Here is a 7,300-nt window from a genome sequence, read left to right as displayed (position 1 = left end):
TCCCATGAGATGGGATGCCAATTGTGTGTTCCAGATAGCTTTGGCAAGTACTGTACTTATGGTAGATTGACTTTTATCATGACCCAGAAATGCAGGAACATTGACCAATCCTCCTAAGCAAGCACTGATGATTGGAGTCCCTCTCGTTAATCTTCCAGGGCTGGAAAAGGGACTGGAGTGGCATCTCCTTAGGGCCTCTGTTGATCTGGCGCTGACCAAAACTAGTTTGTACACTCTTACCTAAAAAAAGTGTTTGCCACATAATTAATATGCTGCATGAAGTCGTTCTTCCAAGATCTGGTTGTCGGTACATTTCGATACAATAACAAATAACTGTTCTTAAATGCCCATGCAGGTATATTAATTTACCACATACAGTAAAACCTCGTTATAACAAAACGGGATATAACAAACTAATGGATATAACAAAGCAATCATAATTCCCCTTGCTTGCTAATAGTGGGAAGAAATGGACATTGGCTATAACAAACTAATGGTTATAACGAAATAATTACGACCGCTCCTTCAACTTTGTTATAACGAGGTTTTACTGTAATGGGAAAACTAATAATGCTCTGTGAGGGACCCTAGACTTTCCAGAATGCTTCTTACAGGGGGGCAGAAGGCACCATCTCAAGACGAAAGAACTTACTGTTGCTAAAATGCTTGTTCAACTTTGTCGACTGTTTTATGAACTTGGAAGTGCTAAATACATCTAGGCAGCTAAAAGAAAAACTCAAATCTGTGTAACAAAAGTGCACAAAAATGTAAAAAATGAATCGTGGAATGCAGATATTTTGCGTCATATTCCATCGCCACAAGACGCAGCATCGCATACCTGTCTAGAGGCCCTAGATTGACCTGTGTAAACTGACAGATCCACACTATTGTCATGGAAAAGCCAAGGGCTTCCAATGGGCAACTGGCTAGACACGGTTCTGTATCTTCTGTATTGAGGTACATATTCCTATCACTGAGAAGATTAGAGCATAGTTGAGGGGTGGCCAAACTGCAACACGCGAGTCGCATGCGGCTCTTCGCAGGTCCAAGTGCAGCTCGCATCTCGCTGAGTGTGCCCCCCTTCCCCTCCTGCATCCCCAAGACAAAAAGAGCTCTAGAATCTAAAAAAAAAAACCTCACAGTCTTTACAGCTTTGCGCTACTCTACATACATACAGCGGGACTGCTTTTTGACACACAGATGTTTCCAGTGACCCTGTTTCCTTTATTGTTCTAGAAAGAATTTCCAACCGCACACACACAACGCGGGCGTCAGGGGCTGTGGCTGGCTAGCGAACCAGGCATTCATTTTTGCGCTGTGGTTGGAGAAACGTTCTGCAGGCGGTGTAATTTGTTGTAGTCGACGATTATAGTTGTCCCCTTCAGAAAGGACCGTTTCCCCATATCGTTTCTTGTAAAAAGCATCCCCCCCCCCCTTTTCTTTTCCTGCGGCTTTTTGAAGTTTTGTCTGCGGCTCTAGCCTTATGTCCCTCTGGACACCCCTGGCATATTCACTAAACGAAAAAGAAAAAGGATGACTTTATTTACACTTTTAGGCACTAAGAGTGACTACAGCTATTAACAGACCATAAAGAACAGGCCTATTGTGCAAGATTGTTCATCTTTGGCACATGCCTCAGGTGATGCTTGAAGACCTTGCGGAAAAATCCCTGAGGCAGTGCGCCGAGGGTGCAACAAATTACCGGAAGGTCTTTTGCCCCCGCAGCATCCATCATATGACACTAAAGAGTGCAAGAGAGAGCGAAAGATGACAGTGCAATTCCTTGCCTGCACATCCGTGGCTTCCAAGGTTGCCTCCGTTTTCCGCTACAGCTGGTTCTACACAACACAGGCTGTTCCTGGCATTCCTTTCAGTGCCATAGACAGTGCTGCATGCTTTGCAAAAGGTCCATTGTTCAGCTAGGTTGCTACAGTCCTCAATTGCATTTTGTCCCTAGGAAAAAACTGAACTATGAGAGGCATGTTCTCGGTGCTAGGGAGAAGTCAGTTGAATCTGCGAGATCATAGCTGGCCTCAATATCTTGTGAAGCATTTGAAAAGGCTTTGCGCAGCTTTTCCGACATTTCAAAATACAGGATCGATAGCTGGCGCTACCCCAGCAGTGCCACAAACTCATCCGATGCTGCCGGCAGGCACAAAACGCCGCTGCTGCACGAGGGGGGCAAGGTCTAATCCGGGCAAGCGGGCACCAACAAGGATAGAGGACGGGGGTGTCATTTGTTGCAGCAACTTGCAACTAATGTCGGATCAAAGGATTTCTGTCCAAATGTTTGCCTTAAAAAAAAAAATTTTGTTTTCTGATTAAATTTTTTTGTTTTCCTTTCAACAATTGGCAACACTTGTGGCAGAGTTTTCAGATCAAACATCCTGTGACCGCTCATTACCATTATATATTTCTCTACACAGGTAGCTTCAACCGGTAATGGCATGTCCTTATCATAGCATACAAAAGTGTTCTTATACATTGAAGTTGTAAGATCTAATTTTTTTCTCTAGAATTGGATTGGTTAAAGGAATGAGAGGCAACTTCAAATATGCAAGATTCTATGGGACGAGGACATTTTGTTGCATGGGAATGGCATGAGTGGTGCTTTCATTTCATTGTGTCACAATGGATGAAACTTAAATGCTGTGTTTCAATCCTGAAACCAAATGTCAGTTGCAGGAATCGAAGTAGGACTCCCTGCTACCGAAGACATTTCAGATTGCCGCCGGTGCGGAGATGATGGAGGCAATGTTTTGGGATGGTAAAGGCGTCGTCCTCTTCCGCTGTTTGCCAAAGGGAACAGCGCTGACAGCTGCATTCTACAGAGACGTTCTGAACAAAATGATTTCTTTCCATGGATAAGAGTCGACCAGAAAATGCTGTAACTGTCACCTTCTATTACGATGCAGCTCACGTCTTCAGGGAAACAACACTGACGTGGTTCCTCCCACTCCCTTGCACCTCGGCCTTCCACACAGACATTTTTCGCTGTTTCCGGCCATGAAGGACACTCTCCGTGATAGATTGGTTTCAAGATACTCTGCCTTTCAATCAGTAGTATCCAAGTGGTCTCAACAGATCCACAAAGAAGCATTTGCAGCTGTCATCTAGTTGTGCCGTTGACGTTGCAAAAAATGTGTAGAACCGCAAGGCGACCATCTAGAACTAAAGTGACAAACTTATTGCCTTTTGTTGCATACACTTTTTACAGCGAAGCCGTTATGCACTACGATCTGGGAAAAAATGTGTCCGCGGATGTTGACAGAAAACTCACCAGTGGACGTGGCAAGCATGAATAAATAAAAATAAAAAGAAGGAGGCAACCAGTGTGAGTCAGCCTTCATTGGCATTAGATAGTGAGGTCTTGATCCCTTGTTATCATCTATAGGCATCGTCCTCGAAGTCGTCCTGGAGGTCATCCTACAGCTCATACTCTAGGTCGTCCTAGGCGTCGTCTTCTAGGCGTTGTCCTTGAGGTCGTCCGAGACATCGCCCTCAAGGTCGTCCTAGACGTCAGTTCCTAGGCATCATCCTAGATGTAAAAATAACAGCTTCGCTGGCAGCTTAAATGGCATTCAGCCATCTGACATTCTAACAATCAACAAATCGGCTCACAACCTTGGCCCCAAGCGTTGCACGTAGCATGCGCGGCGCGAGGCATGGTACATGCTGGTTTGGCGATTCCCAAATTGCAAATGGCTAAATCTCATTTAGCATTTTCATGTGAGCGGAGTGTTACTTTAGATGGCCGAATTTGCACGATGTTTATGTAACTTGTTTATGAATGCCACTATACTACCCTCCACCATATGTTGGACCACAGAGGATACCACAAACCATTAAAGCCCATAAGACGCAGCGATAAGTCACGTGACCTCCTGGAAAGGCGCAGCGACGTGCAAGAGGGCGCATAGTAAACTGATACATTCATTACTGTAGCATCTGCTACAGTCCATGCAAGGTGAAACATAGTATACTTCAGATTGATATGAAAAAATGAAAGACGTTTATAATTCTCAGTAATGCGAAATTAGAGTGCAGCTCTTCAGGAGGAGGAAGGGAGGGTATGCACCTCCTCCCCCTCACCTCCCATTTAGCAGAAAATGTTTGCTAAATATAGCGAAAATTTCTCTGCTAAATTTGGCAGGGAAATTCACATCGCGTGACCTCAACACCAGTTCAGTTTCCCGCTAAATTTAGCGAGGAAACCGATGTCTTATAATGAAACGCGCGCGGTGACATTGACGGCGACGCCGCTCAACCTGAAAACGGGCACCTAAGAGCTGCGCTCTAAATTAAATATTGCATGATGCAAACTGGTACCTGTCGGAAGCCTGTCGACAATGGCTAGAGACGTCGTGAAGTTAGTGTGGCATACCATAGTTTGAAACCACATTTCCTCGGTGATTTGGCACGGATGCACCTAAATTCCCTTAATGTTCCCAAAACACAGAAACTCCTATGGTTAGATTAAGAGCCGTGTCATGACGCTCGAATCCGCTACGACGTGGCGGCACCATACAATCGGAATGAACCGAGTACGCCAACATTGCTAAGCCTGCACGCGAGAGGGTTAATGGGTCGGCATTATCTTTTTACAGATCACACTAAGCGTTCCTTGATAGAGAAACCCCTTACAAAAGGCTAACATACCTATCAACTTCCCACCGGTTGCAATTCATCAGCTATTCTGAGCTCCCATGCATGTACATTTTTTTCACGAATATGATTGACACCCACCAATCGGAAGGTTTGATCGGATAGATTCGAGCAGTCGACATGGAAGGCGGTACTCCGAAAAAATACAAGGACTACTATATGGGCAAACTGCAATTTAACCTCGTTGAATACTTGGCAGTTTCATGAACACCCGTTTCCTGTCCCGATAGCCATCTTCAACTACACTAGTGAATGTCTCGGCATATTCTTCATTAGTTCTCTAAATTTTCTTTGCTGGTTTGTGCGACCACACACCGACGGCAGGTAGCTCTGCCGACAACGAAACCTGGGGAACATGGTAGGGACGTACCAGAGTCACATTAGCTTACATTTGCCAAGCCTTTCTTGCTGTCTACATTTCTATGTCTTGAGTGCCGCATTGTTTTGGTTCCCGATAACCGTCAGCATTAGGAAGAACTGAATGCCAGCTGCTGCCTGCTGCTCTGTACACAAACTCAACTCTGTTACGCCATGGTGCAGTCAGTCAACTGCACTTCCGGTCTGGGGCTGTGGGCAGAAGTCACCATGCAGGATCTGCATACCTGCATTGCTTTGTAAGAAACCAGACATAAACCTGCCTTCTCATCAAAACGCCGCGATTGGGGCTGTACCAAAAGAGTCGAGAAAGGTTTGAATGTCAGTTTTCATGTGCTCGGTTTGTCCGAGAACATGGATATGTGCCACGAAAAGGAAAAACCAGACGCCGTCGGACCGGGTTTGCTTGAGCGGGAAGCTCTTTGGGTTGAATTCACGGATACTTGTGGCCATCAGATATATTTGTTTTGTTCCAACATGAACGCCAGAAAACCGTCAAGTTGTACGGTCCACCTGCAGACTACGTTCAGTGAGTCTTCAAGTTCAAATGGCCACGTGATCGTTCGAACTATCGTCTGCTCTTTCAGGCGACGCCGGCCCGTAGACCAAATGTTGGCCTGGTAATTGCAAAAGTAGTAAGTGGCAGGCCCGAAAAGACTTTTAAGTTTGAAGGCTGGTTGGGGTAAGCAGGCTTGGTGTAAATAGTAGATAGAAGGGGATATTGATCATTGTTACCAGTGGCCATCTCCGACTTTTTATGCCCGATTCACTTGGTCCCATTCTGCTTGCGATTTTCAGTACCAATGTCGGCCATCTCAGCTATGGTTTACACTTTTGCAGCCCAAGTAACGTCGCGACTGAAAATTGCGAGCGGAATCTTATCATGTGAATCAGGCTTTAGCGGCCATGCGGAATGAATCGTTGCATGTCACGTTATTCACGCAAAGTTTTGCGGTGTAACGAGCCTCAGTAATTTTGCTGAGTCCGCTCAAGTAGTGAGACATTGCCAGTTTTAACGCGAAAAAGAGCACGAGGACTTGCACTGATGCCGACAACATTGCATTTCAATGGTTTGCTTATGGGCGATGGCGAGCTTCTTGCCCACACTCCATCGCACATGTGCGGTGCCCGTGGTGTCTGCTAGGGGCGCTCCAGTTTGTTTGCAGACATGAGATGATCTATAGCAGGGGTGGCCAGGCTGACCGGTCCCAAGAGCCGCGGGGGGAGTTTGCAAGCTTTTGTTTAGATTTGAGAGCAATAAACGAAACTCGAACTAATTTCGGTCTATCTGAGTCAAAAGCAGTCCAACTGTACGTAAGGTAGCAGTAGCACAAGACTACCAAACCGCAACCTGCATTTTGATTTAAAACGCGTTTCGTTTTTGTTTGGAGAAGTGCTCGTGTGAGCGGGAGGGAGGTGGCGCAGTGAGTGTGTGTGTGTGGGGTAGGGGGGGGGGGGGGGGGGGGGGGAGGGGGAGCCACGAGCTGCAGCTTGGCCACCCCTGATCTATAGTGTTTTTCTTCTCCTGTTGTTCTCAGTCACATGGGTTCTGTATCTCAGATGCGGGACGAAAAAATAATAAAGCATTTCAACCTGGAATATGCTAGAAAATATAGGTGAGGCAAAACAAGAATGTGTGACAATCACACATTTTTGGGCTGCACCCTTGTCGAAAAGGTGTATGGCTGAACTTTGTGACACATGAGCCGGATAAAAGTGCGAAATTCGGGGACGAATGTCGTAAAACATGGGCTGGTTACGCAAATTCTACAAAATAGAAGTCTGCATACGACCGCCTCAAAGTTTGTGATATAAACAGATATGCTAATTACAGTGATTAATAAGTTAATTAACAAATTTTAGTTAATTAGTCTGATAATAATAACTACAGGGTGATTCAAGGAGACGCCAGGCTCTTTAAATCGACCGCAAAATTCGGTTTCTTAACCTATCGCGCTACGACTTTGTGCAGCGTTGCCCACAGATGGTGCATTTTTTTTGTGAAATTTGCAAAGAGCGAACTTGCCTGAGGAAAAAGTAAAGAGAGAAAAAGGCTTAGCCCCTATGGAAACGCAGCGACGCCACCGGTCTTCAAACAACACGGCACCGTTTTGCACGGGAGACAAGGGATGGTGCAAGCGGTCGCGACGCTAACTGCCGCCAACGAACGAGCATACGACGCCGAGAGCCGGCGTCTTTAGCAGACAAGGAACTGCAGTTCCTTGTTGTTACCGTGCCCGTTTTTGTTTCTGCGACTGTC

The sequence above is a fragment of the Ixodes scapularis genome, unplaced genomic scaffold (assembly GCF_016920785.2).
Source record: "Ixodes scapularis isolate PalLabHiFi unplaced genomic scaffold, ASM1692078v2 PGA_scaffold1__304_contigs__length_218370807, whole genome shotgun sequence".
Taxonomy (NCBI): Eukaryota; Metazoa; Arthropoda; class Arachnida; order Ixodida; family Ixodidae; genus Ixodes; species Ixodes scapularis.
This window is presented reverse-complemented; position numbering follows the sequence as displayed.